The sequence below is a fragment of the Rhododendron vialii genome, chromosome 11a, assembly GCF_030253575.1.
Source record: "Rhododendron vialii isolate Sample 1 chromosome 11a, ASM3025357v1".
NCBI classification, from domain to species: domain Eukaryota; kingdom Viridiplantae; phylum Streptophyta; class Magnoliopsida; order Ericales; family Ericaceae; genus Rhododendron; species Rhododendron vialii.
This window is the reverse complement of record NC_080567.1, coordinates 1,770,461-1,787,368: the sequence shown is the minus strand read 5'-3', so window position 1 is coordinate 1,787,368 and position 16,908 is coordinate 1,770,461. Positions and strand designations below refer to the sequence as shown.

At 36.9% G+C, this 16,908-nt stretch overlaps 1 long non-coding RNA gene across 1 annotated transcript; it reads right to left on the bottom strand.

The window, feature by feature from the left end:
• Positions 1 to 9,924: 9,924 nt before the first annotated feature.
• LOC131308107 (uncharacterized) lies at positions 9,925 to 12,895 on the bottom strand. Its single transcript, XR_009194307.1, has 2 exons — positions 12,633 to 12,895; positions 9,925 to 10,139 (listed from the first exon to the last, which is right to left on the bottom strand). It is a non-coding gene; the product is annotated as an uncharacterized LOC131308107 (long non-coding RNA).
• Between the last annotated feature and the right edge of the window lie 4,013 nt (positions 12,896 to 16,908).

Genomic DNA, 16,908 nt, shown 5'->3' with positions numbered 1-16,908 from the left:
TCAAGCCATTATAGAGATTAAAAATTCCACTCACATAGCCATCGCTAAACTGGAAAATCAAATGGGTCAATTGGCTAATCAAGTGGCAGAGAGAGAAAGGGAAGTTTTCGAGTCAAACTCTAGTGAATCCAAAAGGGCAGTTTTCTATAGGCACCACCTCTACTCCTTCAAACGAGCAACACCATGTTCAATCAATCATTACCCTTAGATCCGGGAAAGAAGTTGATAATAAAGTTAGTATGCTAACAGAGGAATTAGCTGAAGCTGAAAAAGAAGAGAATCATGTTGACCCTACTAAAGTTCAAGAGTCTATTTCTCCACCACTTATAATAGAGCCACTTGTTAGGAACTTTGTCCTTAAAGCTCCTTATCCTCATCGACTAGTAGCTCCTAAGAAAGGCGCACAATTTGGAGACATTCTAGAAGTGTTTCAGCAAGTGCAAATCAACATTCCATTTTTAGATGCCATTCAACAAGTGCCCTCATACGCTAAATTTTTGAAAGATCTAGTCACTATAAAAAGAAAGACAAATGTTCCAAAGAAGGCATTTTTAACTGAACAGGTTAGCTCTATTATTTAGTGCAAAGTCTCAATTAATTATAAAGACCCTGGTTGTCCAACAATCTCTTGCATAATAGGTAACCATCATATTGATCAAGCTTTGTTAGATGTGGGGGCGAGTGTCAATTTATTACCTTACTCAGTGTACTCACAATTAGGGTTAGGAGAGTTAAAACCCACACAAGCAACACTCCAATTAGCTGATAGATCTGTCAAAATTCCTAGAGGAGTCATTGAGGATGTGGTAATTAAGGTTGACAAATTATACTTTCCTATGGACTTCATAGTCCTTGACACTCAGCCTGTCCAAAACTTTACTGGGCAAATTCCTGTTATTTTAGGGTGTCCTCTCTTAGCCACTTCTAATGCTTTAATCAATTGTAGAAATGGTGTGATGAAATTATCATTTTGTAATATGGTTGTCGAGCTAAATATTTTTAATACAAGCAAGCAACCACTAGATGATGATGAGGTTAGTATAGTTTGTATGATAGACACTTTGGTTGAAAATACTTTTGTTCAGTCAAGTTATGAGGATCCCTTAGAAGCTTGTCTAGCTCATTTTGGGTGTGAATTTGACATAGATGAATCAATTGAGGAGGTTAATGCATTATTAGATGCTGCCCCGTTAATGAGCATCGATGAATGGCAACCAAAAGTGAACCCTCTTTCACTATCTACATCACCAACACTTCCATCTATCGTGGAGCCACCTAAGTTAGAACTCAAGCCATTGCCAAACACTCTTAAATACAAATTCCTTGGCCCTTGTGAGTCTTTACCAGTAATCATAGCCTCTGATTTAGATGATACACAATAACAAAAATTGTGGAATGTCCTAAAAGAGCACAAGGAAGCAATAGGGTGGTCCATAAATGATATCAAGGGAGTTAGTCCTTCATTGGTCATGCATTGAATCCATTTAAAGGAAAATGCTAAAACTTCACGTGAGCCACAAAGGCGTCTAAATCCTGCTATGCAAGAAGTAGTTAGAGCGGAAATTCTTAAGCTTTTAGATGCTGACATTATTTATCCAATCTCTGATAGCAATTGGGTAGTGGCGACTACGGAGAGAATGTGTACATCGGGCGGAGTAACTTCCTACGGTTGGCCTCCGGTAGCTTCGAAAGAGAAAGGTTTCTCTCGAAACTAGATCTTGACTAAACTACTTAAACTTTATAGATCGAAGGGTGGTTGAGTGGCGGCCTAGGATGAGTTTCTTGAAGAACTTAGGAAGAACTCAAGAACAAGGAAGAACTAGGAAAAATAAAGTAAGAACACAAGGATTCTAGAGAGAGAAGTTGAATGGGTGAAGGTGTGAGTTGAATGGTGAATGGGGGGTGCTATTTATAGCCAAACTAACTTCTATTACCCAATGAATAAAATTTTCCCTAGCAAATATTGTCCAATGGTTAAAAGGGAAAATCGTGATTGAAAGCCTTCTGTGACTTGTCAAATCCAATCTTTAGGCATAAGGCTGTAAAATCAAGTAGGATCTTAGGCTTTCTAGGTAAATCTAGGTGATTATAGTCTAGGTTGCGAAGTCTTACAAGTCTAGGGTAGGGTTTGATTAGGCTAAGGCATAGCCTTCCATGTTTAGTCATTCATAGGTCTAGGTTGTAGTCAATTTCTAGGATGATTAAAGGCTACTTTGGAATCAAATCTAGGATGATTAGGGCTAGGATTCTATGCTAGAAATTGACTAGAATGAGTTGTCTAGTCAATAGGACTTAAGGCTAAAATAGGGCTAAAGAGGTAGCTTGTGCAAGTGTACAAACACATGCACACACTCCACCCTCTCTCTCACTCTCTCTCGGCCTCTCTCTCCTCTCCCCCTCTCGGCTCTCTCTCTCTCTCTCTCTCTCTCTCTCTCTCTCTCTCTCTCTCTCTCTCTCAATGAATACATACATATATATATATGACTACATATATGGTTATATATGTACTTAAAGAATCTAGGAAAGTGACTCTAGTATAAATAGGCTTAAGGCTATAACCCTAGGCATGACTTGTCTTATCAAATTGTATATATATGTATATACACTTGGCAAGTCTAATATCTATTAACCAAGGGATAATAATTCCCCCAACATTTGTTACCTAATGGGTAAAGAAAAAGTAAGGTTGACATGAAAGGTTGAAATGACAAGGTTGACTTCTTGGAAGCAAGGTACAAGATTCCCATGTGACTAGTCTTGTCACATATATATATATATATATATATATATATATATTAGTAGACTAGTTACTATTATCCAATGGGTAATATCTCCCCTAACAATTATGGACCAAAGGGTAAAGAAAAAGTAAGGTTGACATGACATGACCCAAGATTCTTTTCTTGACTTGTCACATCAAAGCTTTATTGGCCATTAAAACTCTATTATCCAACGGTTACAAGTTTTCCTAGCGGCTATTAACCAAATGATGAAAGAGAAAGGAACTAGGTAGTTTGGTTTCTCCAACTAACCGGTTGAAAACTAATTCTACTTGCCATATAGGATTTCTAGTCAAGAAAATGAAATTTAAAGATTTTATTTAACTCGTTAGGAAATATACAAGTGCTTTTATAAGCACACTTGTCTTTAAATTGTTCGGGATAAAAAGATATAATCTTATAAATCTCAAATCTAATTATGACGGATTATTAGAAACAAAAACGGAATTTTTTAAAGAAATCCAAGTAATTATAATAAAATTTAAATATTTTAACGAAATTTTTATTTACCGAAAATCAGGGTCGTTACAATCATAAACAACCAATTAGCCCTAAGGCTTGCATCCTTATTTATAATGATACCTAGCCCTACTAAAATATAAAAAATAAAATAAAACATATGGAAATAAAATTAACCGTAATTCTTCTTGACCAAGCAACCTACAAAATAGGCATACTAGATCAAAATAAACTAGGAAACTAAATACTTCTAGAAAATCTTGACAAAAATAAAAATTCCTACTAAAATACTAATTTTGAATTAATAAAATAAAATTCCTAAACTCGTAGATTAATCAAAATATTGGCCTGCATCATCCTCCCTGAGTTGAAGAAACGCGTCCTTTAGTTTATATAATTGAATTCGCCGAAACTTGTACGCATCAATCTTGTACTTCAAATTTATTTTTTCCAAACCGAACTGTAAACTAGAATCTGGAAGGTGTGAAAAAATAGTTTTCATCAATAAAACAAATATATCTTCATTTCGGATTGAAACACAAGGACGCTTGCATGTAGTGTCTTCAATAAACTCCCAAAACGGATCAATAAATTTAGTTTCCACCAACGCCAACATTGTAACTTCTTTTTTTTGCAATATTTTTTGATTTTCTTTTTTAGAAATTTTCTCCACCGGTTCTTCGTCAAAAACTGGTGGCTTACTTATGTTTATTTTTTACTTATGTTTTTTTTGCAATATTTATTTCCTTATGTTTATTTTCCTTTACAGATTTTAAGAATGGTAGGTTTAGGAATTCTATTAGTATAAATAAGACTGTAAGCCTTAGGGCTGAGGTAGTTGTTTTATGATTTGATTAATGAAAATTGAGAGTTTTCTCATTATTGTGTGTTCGTAGAGGGAGTACCTCTTGTTCATACTTATTCGTCATTGTCCTTGTTGCGCATTCTTCTATTCCAAACATACCTCCCTGCATCAGTTGGTATTAGAGCCTGCGCTCGATTCCGAATCATGGCGCGACAAGGAGTTCGTTATGGTCGTTATGATGTTGCCGAAGATGTGTATAATCGAAGTAAAGCTGCACGAGAAGCACGAATGGAGGAGAATGTTACAGGTTCCAACAACTTGAGCAGCGTGTGAGGGATGCGATTGGCGTCCTAACATATCAGATGGCTACCATGGCTGTTGGGGGGAACCCACATCGCCGTCATCCAGTTCAACCTCGGTTTCCGAAAGAGGAGGAGGTGTCGGATGATGTTTCTATTGCCAAACTTTTGGCTTGTAACCATCTGGTAACCATCAGTCGAGTGGGAGGACAATGGTGGATGATGCTACCATCGCGTGGCCATTCACATCAAGTATTATTCCAAATCCAATTGTAGACTGGAGTAAATCGCCATTTTTTTACAAAGAATCGGTGGAGAAAATTACAAAAGAAAAAAATCAAAAAATATTGCAAAAAGAAGTTGTTACCATGCTTGAAGGTGGTGAAATTGGATGGGGTGATCAATTCGTGGATCCTTTTGGGGAATATATTGGAGTTGCTATGAAGAAGAATATTTGGGTTGCGTACTTAGAGAAAATTGGGAAGAAAATTCTTACTTTTATTTTTCATAACTCTTCTTTACAGTTTGGGTTGGAGAAAATCAATTTGAAGTATAAGCTTGATGCAGACAAGGTTCGGCGTATTCAACTATATAAAATCGAGGACGAGTTTCTTCAACCCGGGGAGAATGATGCAGGCCGATATTTTAATTATTTAAGAAATATAGGAATTTTAGTTTATTATTTTGCAATTAGTATTTTATTAGGAATCTTTCTGTTTTAGCATAAATTGCCCAGGATATTGAGTTTTTGTAATTAGGTTGATTCTATTTCCTCTTTATTGTTTTCTTGTTCTTTAAGACATAGATTTAGTTTTTCCTTAATTAGGTTTCCTTTTTAGTATTTCTAGTTTATTATAAATTGAATTGTAAGCCTTAGGGCTAAAGTTAGTTGTTATTGATTAAAGAAAAAATTTAAGATTTATCTCATTATTGTGTGTTCGAAGAAGGAGTATGATGCAGGAAAGTGTATGAACTACAAAACAATCGTGCAACAAGAAAAGTCACAAACGATATGGTTTAGAGAAATGCTCTCAAGACTCTTTTAATTTCAATAATAATCAACAATTCCCTTAAGCCAAAGGCGTACAACTTATTATATAGGCAGAAAATCCTAACCTTAATTAAACCCTAATTCTTGTAGAACAAAAAAACATATAATAGGAAACCAAATAAACTATAATTGGAATACTGAATGCTCTAGAACACTTGTATCTAAAATTGAAACTCCCTAACAAAATTATTAAAACCAAAATACGGAAAACTAAATAATGCTATTTATTAAATTACTTTCAATTCTCATTCTGCATCATTCTCTCCGGCTTGAAAAAACTCGTCCTCAAGTTTATATAGTTGGATTTGCCGAATCTTGTCCAAATCAATCTTGTACTTCAAATTGATTTTTTCCAACCCAAACTGTGAACAAGAGTCTGAAAAATGTGACGAAATAATCTCCATCAATAAAATAAATATACCTTCCTCCCGGATTGAAACATAAAGACTCTTGCGTGTCGTGTTTTTAATAAACTCCCAAAATGGATCAACAAATTCATTACTCTGGTCAACTTCACCATCTACAAGCATTGTGACAAATACTTTTTGCAATATTTTCAGATTTTCTTCTTTTGTGATTTTCTTCACCGGCTCTTCATAAAAAATTGGTGATTTACTCCAATCCACTACTGGATCCGAAATATATTTACAGTTGTTAGCTCCAAAAAGTGGCATTTTTTTTTGTTGGCAAATTCCATTAACAAAACATATTTTCTTTTGTATTCCTTCTTTATCGAGTTGTAATGTCTTTTTATCTTTTCTAAGCGTAGCGAGTCTGTATAGGACTAGAGTGGAAGGAATCATTATTTGTAATTGAGATCAAGTGTTTTTGAGCTTTATTGGAACGGATCGATCGGGGTAGTCAAGCTATCATCTATTGGAACCTACTGACTATTTGTGGTAGCCGTTTGGAATTTGAGCAGATGGATGGACGGATTGATAAATAGATCGATCGGGATGCAATTAATATAAATAGCAGCTTTTCCTATTCTACTAGGGCACGATGAAAGAAATATAGCAGTCACAATAGAGAGCTGCTTTTGGTTTTTTTCAATGGAACGAGAGCATATACAGAGCAGCAGCGTAAAAGAAAAGAAACATGGGTCTTTGTTAAAAAGATAGAAGGATTTGTCTACCTTTGATTCTTGGAGTTCTCATTCAGTTTTTTCGAAGCCACAGTCAAACTCCAAGAGATGTTCTCTACTTTCTTTCAACAAACATAGGTTCGTTCTTCGATGGATTTCTGAAGGGTTATTTGGAAGGCTTGAGGATTTGAGGTGACGGCAATCAACCACGGGGTACAGTGAACGAGGATTCGACTATTGTTCTCGAGTCAATTGTGAGGATTCTCAATTGTGTAGTAAGTTCGATTGTAACCGTACAATGTTTTTCTATAGTGTTTGATTCCTTCCCGTGGTTTTTACCCGTTTGGGGTTTTCCACGAATATCTGGTGTTCATCGTTTATTCTCTGTTCCTATTATTTCTTGATTACTGGATCGGTAGGAAAATAGGAATTTCAACAGTGAATGGCCACTCAATAGTAGTACCGTCCACCATATCAACCTCTAGAATTTTTTCTGGTGCCATACCTCCCTAGAACTCAAGAAAGTTGGTCTTTGAACCAGATTCCCAATGACGGACATCACAGTGGTCAATTGTGATCTCCCGACCTCTACCCCTTGGTTGATAGTAGCCATCACCGCCAGTCCTACCGTCACTGGTTGCTCCTCTAGTAAAACGGTTGTCAGCCTCTTCACCATCCGAATTCTCGTCCTCTTCCTGAGGCCGCCGATCATATGGGTGATGGTGAGGTGGATTTCCCCCAATAGACAAGGCAGTGATTTGGTTGGCTAGGGCGCCAATTGCTTCTGTCATCCGCTGCTCAAGTTGTTGAAATCGCGCCTCTGTTTGTGCTTCCTACGCAAAGTCATCTCTTTCATAAACTTCCTCCACATACGCCGTTCGATTGCCTCGTCCCCCTCGACCTCCAGTACATCCTCCGGCCATAGTCAGGATTGGAACTTGCGCTCTGATACCAACTGATGCAGGGAAGCGTATGAACTATAGAACAATCGTGCAACAAGAAAAGTCACAAACGATATGGTTTAGAGAAACGCTCTCTAGACTCTTTTAATTTCAATAATAATCAACAACTCCCTTAACCCAAAGGCTTACAACTTATTATATAGGCAGAAAATCCTAACCTTAATTAAACCCTAATTCTTGTAGAACAAAAAACATATAATAGGAAACTGAATAAATTATAATTGGAATACCGAATGCTCTAGAACCCTTATTTCTAAAATTGAAACTCCCTAACAAAATTATTAAAACCAAAATACGGAAAACTAAACAATGCTATTTATTAAATTATTTTCAATTCTCATTCTGCATCAGAGTACCTCTAGTTCATACTTGTTCATGATTGTCCTTATTGTGCATATTTCTATTCCAACACACCTCCCTGCATCAGTTGGTATCAGAGCCTGCGCTCGATTTTGGATCATGGCGCGACAAGGAGTTCGTTATGGTCGTTATGTTGCTGCTGAAGATGTGTATGAATGAAGTAAAGCTGCACAAGAAGCACGAATGGAGGAGTGGTTTCTACAACTTGAGCAGCGGATGGAGGAGCTGTTTGGAGCGCTGACCGATCAGATTGCTGCCTTGTTTGTTGGTGGAAACCCGTCTCGCTGTCGTCCGGTTCAACCACGGGAGGTGTCAGATGATGTTTCTATCACCAAACCTTTGACTCGTTACCATCAATCGAGGGGGAGGACAATGGTGGATGAAGCTATCATTGAGTGGCCATTCACATCAAATATTATTCCAGATCCAATTGTGGATTGGAGTGAACCACCAGTTTTTGACGAAGAACCGGGGGAGAAAATTACAGGTGGAGAAAATATAAAGATATTCTAAAAAAAAGTTGTTACAATGTTGGCGTTGTTGGAAACCGACAAAGCTCAATCTCACAATCCTCGTGCATCGGCATAACCATTCCAATTCATGGTTTTCTGATAGGTGCTGCTACCGTAGTTGGTGAGGTTAGAAAGATGGTGGATAAATACAAGGTCTCAAGACTTCAACTTCCAGAATTTATTGGTGTTGTGCAATTGGATAATGAAGACATGGTGGTGGAATCATTAGCTTGCCTAGATGCGGCTAATTTGTTCGTGCTCTCTAGAGTGGGCAAAAAATCAATTAGATTCCATTTTTATGGAAAACTTGAAGATAGTGAAGTTGACCAGAGTAATGAATTTGTTGATCCGTTTTGAAAATTTATTGAAGGTACTACACGCAAGAGTCCGTGTGTTTTAATCCAGGAGGAAGATGAATCCTTTTTGTTGATGGAAATTGTTCCTTCACATTTTCAAGACTCTACTTTAAAGTCTGGGTTCAAAAAAATCAATCTAAAGTACAAGCTAGATGTGAACAAGTTTCGACGAATTCAACTATATAAACTCAAGGACAAGTTTCTTTAAGCTGGGGAGGATGTGCAGGCCAATATCCTAGAAATATAGAAATTTTCGTTTATTATTTTGAATTTGGTATTTTAGTAGGAATCGTTCCATTTTAGCATAAATTGCCTAGAATATTAAGTTTTCTCATTTAGGTTGATTCTATTTCCTTTTTTATTATTTTCTTGTTCTCCAATATTTAGATTTTTAGCTTTCCTTTATTGTATTTCCTTTTTAGTATTTCTAGGCTATCATTATAAATAAGGATGTAAGTCTAAGGGCTAATCAATTGTTTATGATTTGATTATGAAAATTTTGAGAAATTTCTCAACATTGTTTGTTCGTATAGAGAGTAACTCTAGTTCAAACTTATTCATGATTGTCCTTGTTGCGTGTTTCTTGTATTTCGACACGCCTCCCTATATCAGTAATGAATAAGGGAAAAATGTAACCTATGTTGCCATTAGTATAATGAATAAATACAAGGAAATAATAATGTCAAAACTATTTTTGTTGGTGGCAAAACTCTGGTGCAGAAAAGATTTGTACCATGTGCAATGTATAAGACTTTTATGCATTAAAGTATTCACACCAACAAAAATAGTTTTGGCATTATCATTTCCCTAAATATATTTAGTGAATTTTAATTATGGGTAATGGCTTCCACAATGTTAAGTATATTTATTTGTTAAAAAAAATTGATAAGGACGGACTCACTGGCCGGTCACAACATTCAAATCTGCTAGATTTGGGTTGTGACAGTTCCCATATGAATGCTGTTTTCAATGGTTTCATTCTTCCTACCTTTGGCTCTTCTTGTCTATCTCGGATGTATTCCATATTCCTCAATTGTCTTTACATCTTCTTTCTGTTAGTTATCTCATTTCGGGTTTGATGTCTTATTGTCACGCCCTAGATTTTCAGCTAAAATAATAATATATTTTCCATAACAAAAGTCTTCCTCTCAAAATATATTTACCCTTAACTGTCATACCAATCCAAATAAAGAATCAAAGTCTCTTCTTCTTCTCTCTAATTTTTTTTTTTTTTGACGTAAAGTCTCCAAAACGTCTTCCATTAAAAAGGGCTTCACAATAATCAAAGAGATGAGTTTATACATAGCTTTACATATGTTCAAACCAAAAGATACTACATTCAATTGCAGGTGAAGTACACAACATGAATTAGACTAGATGATAAACAACTCCTTAATAATTCCAATGAAGCTCCCAAGAGACGTCTCAATGTGCACTCCATGCAATCCAAGCTAAGTGCCATGGCGAGTACCTGAAAGGATAGGGTGAGCTACACTAGCTCGCAGAGATATCCATACCTAAATTACATGCATAAGTGAAGACAGATCACAAGGGAAAACATTTTCCAAAAGCATACGTGTTTTGTCAAAAGTGAAGCTCAAAATGTCATACTCACGCTGGAAAATATTTAACTCCATTTCTCAAACACCAACACTCTCAACCACACACCAATATTCTTAAATATCTCAGCTTACCGCTACGGCATTACCCAACCCAATCCCTGCTTTTTCATTTCCATTTCAATGACCTAAAGATTAGTCTGAGTTCTTTAACAAAATGTTTTACTTTCTTTTCTCATACAACTAACCAACCTCTCACCAAAAATATACACACTAGGCATGTAGAGCTAGAACATAAGGTAAGCAATGACAAGTCGAACAATATCGCACCTCAACAAGGAAACTCTCCCGTCAATCCCAAATCAAACTTCAAATCTCAACATCTAGCAAAACTCCTCCACATTAAGATTTCCCTTATAAGTCTGACAAACAAATACCATATATGAAACTCTCACAATGCATCACATCACGAGGTACCAATTATACATTCACACAGAACAAGATGCCCATCACACATCAGGAGAACAAGCCACAATGATTTGGAGGTCTAAAGGGAAAAATAAAAGAAAACATGTATTAACACATTAGACGATCCAAGTTAACAACTCAAACTGACATTTTCAATCTTCGTATGATAATAAATAATAACAAGATTCTCCGTTTTCACCATGTCACGCGTTTCGATTTTATTTCCGGGCATTAAGGACCCCGTGCGTCCTATGTTCATTCCGGCATCACACCTTTCGGTAGATCCGTGGCTTTCTTGTGCACTTCCGGGCATTAGGGACCCCGTGCGTCCCATATTCATTCCGGCATCTCACCTTATGGTGGATCCGTGGCTTTCTTATTACCATTCAATTATCCACCATGCCACTCATATAGTGTCACATAGTCTCGTTGAGCAAGCAATTTCATTATCCAACATTTCTCTACTTCTAACACATAGCAAAAGACGCAAACTAAACCAACCCATGGATACAACACATAAAGAGGAAAAACTGTTCATTTTTTCTGTAAGTATCAATTAACATCAAAGTCAAGTCATTTTCTCGCATATCAATACGCCAATCCCTTATACACCACAAGTTCTCACGTATTCTTGTTTCAGTATACTTATCCACATAGCAACTGTTACACTTCTCATTTTCTATTTCATTAACAAACTAATCATTAGTCAATACGTATCCCAACGTGTCAATCAATCCTATAAGATCTCAATCTCATGGAAGTAAGTCCAAACAATCAAACCTAAGCAGACCATTCATTTCACTACTCATATTCCATTTTATTCCCACACCTTTCCTTGAAATCCATATATCCTACCACATCATCATATCTCAAATGATAACGTCAACTTTTATACTTACTAGTTCTCTTTAACCAACACTTAGTCACCTAGATCAACTCATCCTATCCCCACATATCAAATTGGCGAAACTAATCATTTACATTTGACCATTGAAAAGTAGACTTCTTCTTCTTTGAATCCATAGGTCATACATCAAAAACAGAGTTCGGGTAACCTAACTATGGCCTTGCGATTATAGCTTCAACATAACAGTAAAAACTGGTGCAAGGGCAGAATTTAGGTCAACTTTGGATGCAAATCTGTTATCGCTCGGACATACCCATGATGTATGGGATGTATCGTTGGAAAGCCCTATGTGTCTAGTTTCTAACAAAACAGACGGTGCGTCATTTCAAGTCCCGAGCTAGGAGTTATGGCCATTTTACCAAAGTCCACCGGTGCTGTCAGATTCTACGCGGGAATAAGTAAAATTGATTGAAAAATCATAACTCTTCCAACTTAAACCCAAAAATATTGAAACCAACGCCAAAAGTCCCACCACTACAAGCCCTACACTCAGTAAAAATTCCAGGTTCAGAAACAAGAGGAGATTAACCCAACAATCAAAAGAAATACAGATTCGCGACCATTTTCGCCCTAGTCGACCAACCCTACTTTAGAAATTCACCAAAAATTGTATACTTAACCGAATCACTTGATTCCAACGCCAATCCCTTCTTAACTTAAATATGTAGCTCCTGTAAAAGACCCAAAGCCACCAAATTGTTCATCATGCCCAGAAAATTAAAAGAAGACAGCCACGCACAGATTCGCACATCCAGGAAACAGCCGGTATTCAAAAATTCATAACTAATTGTGTGATTATCCGTTTTTCATGATCTTGGTACCGAAATCTTCGTATTGAAACGTACTTTAACTGTTATGAAGACACCAAAAATTGGTTCCTAGCAGAAGGGCTCCCAAAAGACAGATTTCCAAAACCCACGAAATTTTCAGCATACACCAGATTTGTTCAAGACTCAAAATAAATGATCAAACTTGATTCTCGTACATTAAACCAACACTTAAACATGTAAAGAAGGCAGGAGATCCCTACCTCGAAGGTTGAAATTAAAACCCCAAGAATCTCCAGGCAAAACCTCTCCCGAAAACACCTCCTCCGAGCTTTCCAACGCGATCAAAGGCTAGAACTCGACTCTAGGAGAATAATACTCCAAGATCCCTTGGTTAATTTGAGATTTGGGGAAGAAATTTGATGAGAGAGAGAGAGAGAGAAGCCGTGGGAGAGATGAGAGAGTGGCGTGGGTGTGTGTTGTGTTTACTGTGAGAGAAAAGAGAGAATTATAATTGAGGAGAAAATTATCTCCTATACCCACACATGCATCTATCACATGCCATACACTCACATATTTCAGAATTGCACCGAATTTTCAACTTCTTGCACATCAATTCCCAATTCATTATCCACCATAATAATCAATTCTTTTAAAAAGGGTCCTCTAATATCCCCAACATTAAAAATAAAAAGGTTTTTAATACGGGTCTCTACACTTATTCTCCTTGTCACGCTCTCAATTTTAAACATAATAATATATTTTTCATAAATAAATATCATCACTTTCATACGTAATACCAATAATAGACATTCCTATATCATTTCATAAATCAATATTCTGTCAAAATGTACAACTGAGAGGTCTTACTTCAATATTTATATGAGGCAAAAGAAAAAAATTAGAATATATCTTTACATTCATCCGAAGTTGAATAGTATGTAACAAAATTTGCAGTTTCTTCTTCCAAAAATAGGATTTACGAATGATGATCAGGTAAACACTTCAATACGAGCTTCCAAAATATGACCAGCAATGCACCTCAGCAACCCAATACTATGGTCCTTAATTGATACCTAAAAATGATAGGGTTGAGTATACACTTTGTAGAGACCCGTAAAAAATTTTATTTAATTTTAATGTTTGTAATTGAAGAGAAAGGGTGAGAATAACGTGAATATGAATGTGGAGGTTAAATGTGCAAAGTTTGGAAAAAATATGGGTGTTGGTGTGATTTGGTGCATGTGTGTATATGTGTGTGTGCCAGGGAAAAACTTTCCCATTTTTTTCTCCCTTCCCATCTCTCGGTCTCTCTCTCTTCTCTCGGCTCTTTCCGTCTCTCTCACTCCCACACCCAAAAAAAAAAACTCACCTCCAAACTCAAAACCCATAATAATCAACCTCAACTCCATCTTCTACTTGTGTATCGGGGCTTGTATCGCGTTGGATAGAGCCCGGTTCGATGTATTTAGCTCGGTTTGGATTCCAGAAGCTAGGGCTTGCTCAATCTCTTCGGTTTCGGCTTGGATACTCGAGGTAGGGAATTCTACCTCTCTTTATATATTTTATGAGCGATTTGGTGCTTGAAATCGTGCTTGTGATGTCGTGTTTAAGCTTGGATCGAAATCTACAATTTCTGTCAAAAAAATCATCTGAAACGTACTTCCCCTACCGGTAGGTGAAAGTTACCTACCGGTAGGACAATTGAGAAACTCCTTCGTAACTAGCTCAAACGTACAGCAGTAGCTCAAAAGCTGCTCAACAAGCTGCTCAAGTTCTACCGGTAGGAATTCTTCACCTACCGGTAGGTCTAGTGCAAAAATTGTTTCGTTCACAGGTTGGCCCTTATGTTTCCAATTTCTACCGGTAGAAGGGGTAACCCTATCAGTAGAGTCTACCGGTAGGTCAAGCTCTGCCAGTAGGACTCATTCACCTACCGGTAGGAGATTGAGCTGTTGCAGTGTCTTTCAGCGGTTGGCCCTTATGTTTCCAATTTCTACCGGTAGAAGGTTTAACCCTACCGGTAGAGTCTATCGGTAGGTCAAGCTGTACCAGTAGGACTCATTCACCTACCGGTAGGAGATTGAGCTGCTGCAGTGTCTTTCAGCTATTTTCCTATATCTTCCAAATTACATTTTGAAGCCTCTTATCAACTCTAATGGGTTTGTTTGCACATTCTTTCAAGTGTTTTAGAGAGTATTACTTGTCTCACACTTAGAGTGGTATCCGATGGACTTAAATGAGATTGTTGGTCAATTGTTAGGAAAACTTGAATTAACAGGAATGACGTAAACGGACTACGGATAAAATGTGATATATTACCGTCTAAAATGAATCGAAGACCGCGGTGAGCAGTTGATGCATGGGGTAGGGGTTTAACTTGAAGTGAGAGGTTAGTAGATTGCTTAAGGGGAATTAATGACAGATTATGAATAGATATAGACCAAGATAATAATCGTGAGCTCTCCAATACTTAATTGAAGCGTGGTGACAAATTATTAACACGGAAGACATAAAGGGGTAGCCATTCACTGAAATGAGAAACATGCGGGGTAAAAGTTGATATCATCTGAATTTGAAGTTGGAAACCAAATGTATGAATCGGATATACCGGGTCCTTCATATCCGGAATATGAAATGATATATGGGGTCCCGAGAACCCGGAATGAGGGTCGGATATACGGGGTCCCAAGAGCCCGGAATGAGAATCGGATATATGGGGTCCCAAGAACCCGGAATGAGAATTGGATGTACGGGGTCATGATTACCCGGAATGTAGACTGGGTATACGGGGTCCTAATGCCCGGAATGTCTTTAGATCGATCTCGTGATGTGACTACGTGAAGGGTTTCTTGTGTGCCTATCTTTGACCCATATGGAACATATGAGATACTAAACGGTTGGAATCTAACCATATGCGGTGGATGTGTGAAGATCGAAAATCGAGTAAAAAAAAAAAGGAATTCAAAAGTCAACGATAGGTTGATTGACAAGAGTGAAATATTCTTTAAGTTCTTAATTTCTAATATAGCGCTTGTGTCCTATCAATGCTCCTTTGTTATCCGAAAGTGTATGTTTCATCGGCATCTTTCATTTCATTTGCATATAAGGTTTGCGTAGACTTTTCTACTGGGCTAGTGTAGCTCAAACCTTACATCATTTTCAGGTGCTAACTCGGAATAGTAGCTTGCATGCTTGGAGTGCTTGGAGTGTGGACACCCCCTTTTTGAAAGCTAACCAAAGAAGTTACTTATTCATCTTTGTAAATTTCTTTTGAAGGATGTACCTAAACTTAAATTGTAAACTCTAATCTCTCAGGAAACCTGATGCTTATGTTAATTTGGGTCGTTACGCCGATGATATAATATTTGGGAATCTAATGGACTTGGAGTTATGATTATGGGAATGGAAATACTGTAATCTTTTGGGTATTGTACGGATTAATGTGAGGGTTTTTATTACAAAAATCATTTATATTTATGTTGAAAATCGAGGGCGTGACACACTTGCCCAATAGGAAAAAATTTCTGCTAGCTCTATATGCGTATGAGATGATAGGTATTGAAGAGAAACGTAATGCGAGTAAGAATACATCAAACGAACCAGCAATACATATGACATCAAAGAACTCATACACACTTACATCAATCCTTCAAATATCAAGTTAACATCTATCGTATCCCTCCTCATTACCCTAATTATCAATGTCACGTCCACGATTTTCAATATATTAATAATAGTATTTTCTAATGAAAAACCATTGCAGGTGTACATGTCACTATCCCAAATACTTTCCCATAATCAATTTAAGAAAAGATTAAGTTTAAACGGAATACAATATCGGCATTTCGGTCCCAATCCATAAATAGTCAAAAGATGAAGAGTTTAAATGTTACATTGAAAAATTAAAATTTTACATTTCTCAAAAGAGTTTTACCCAATATATCAAAATAATCCTCCCCTGATAGCTTTGAAAATGATGATGACAGATGCACGTCAAGCACTCCATGCCAATATCCCTACGATGTACCTGAAAATGATAGGTTGAGCAAAACTAACCCAGTAGAGAAATCTATATTTAAGCTATATGAAAATGAGATGAATTATGCACCAGTAATGAATGAGTTTTTAACGAACGAACACGAGCAACGAAGGTTTACCAAATGAACAAGTGGACACTGACCTCAATGCTTAAAACGTCTTATCGGGATTCCTATCGATGCACAATTCAAACTAGAAGCTGTACTAAACTCATCGTAAACTGAACAAACCCACAACGGATTTTTGAACACACATCATTAACTTCACGTATGGACACGACAATTTATCTTGATTTCATATCCTCAATTACCAATATGTTCCCCATAAAACTTTCCTTGTTGATTGCAAAATGATTTGTGAAAAACAAAACCAATATGATCACACTCCGTTGATTCGAGCTTGAATAGGCAGAGTTCGTTGATTCTGTGCACGAATACTGAAAACCGTTCATTCGCTCAAGAATATTGGAGGATTTTCAATAAAAATCCTCTTTCCAAA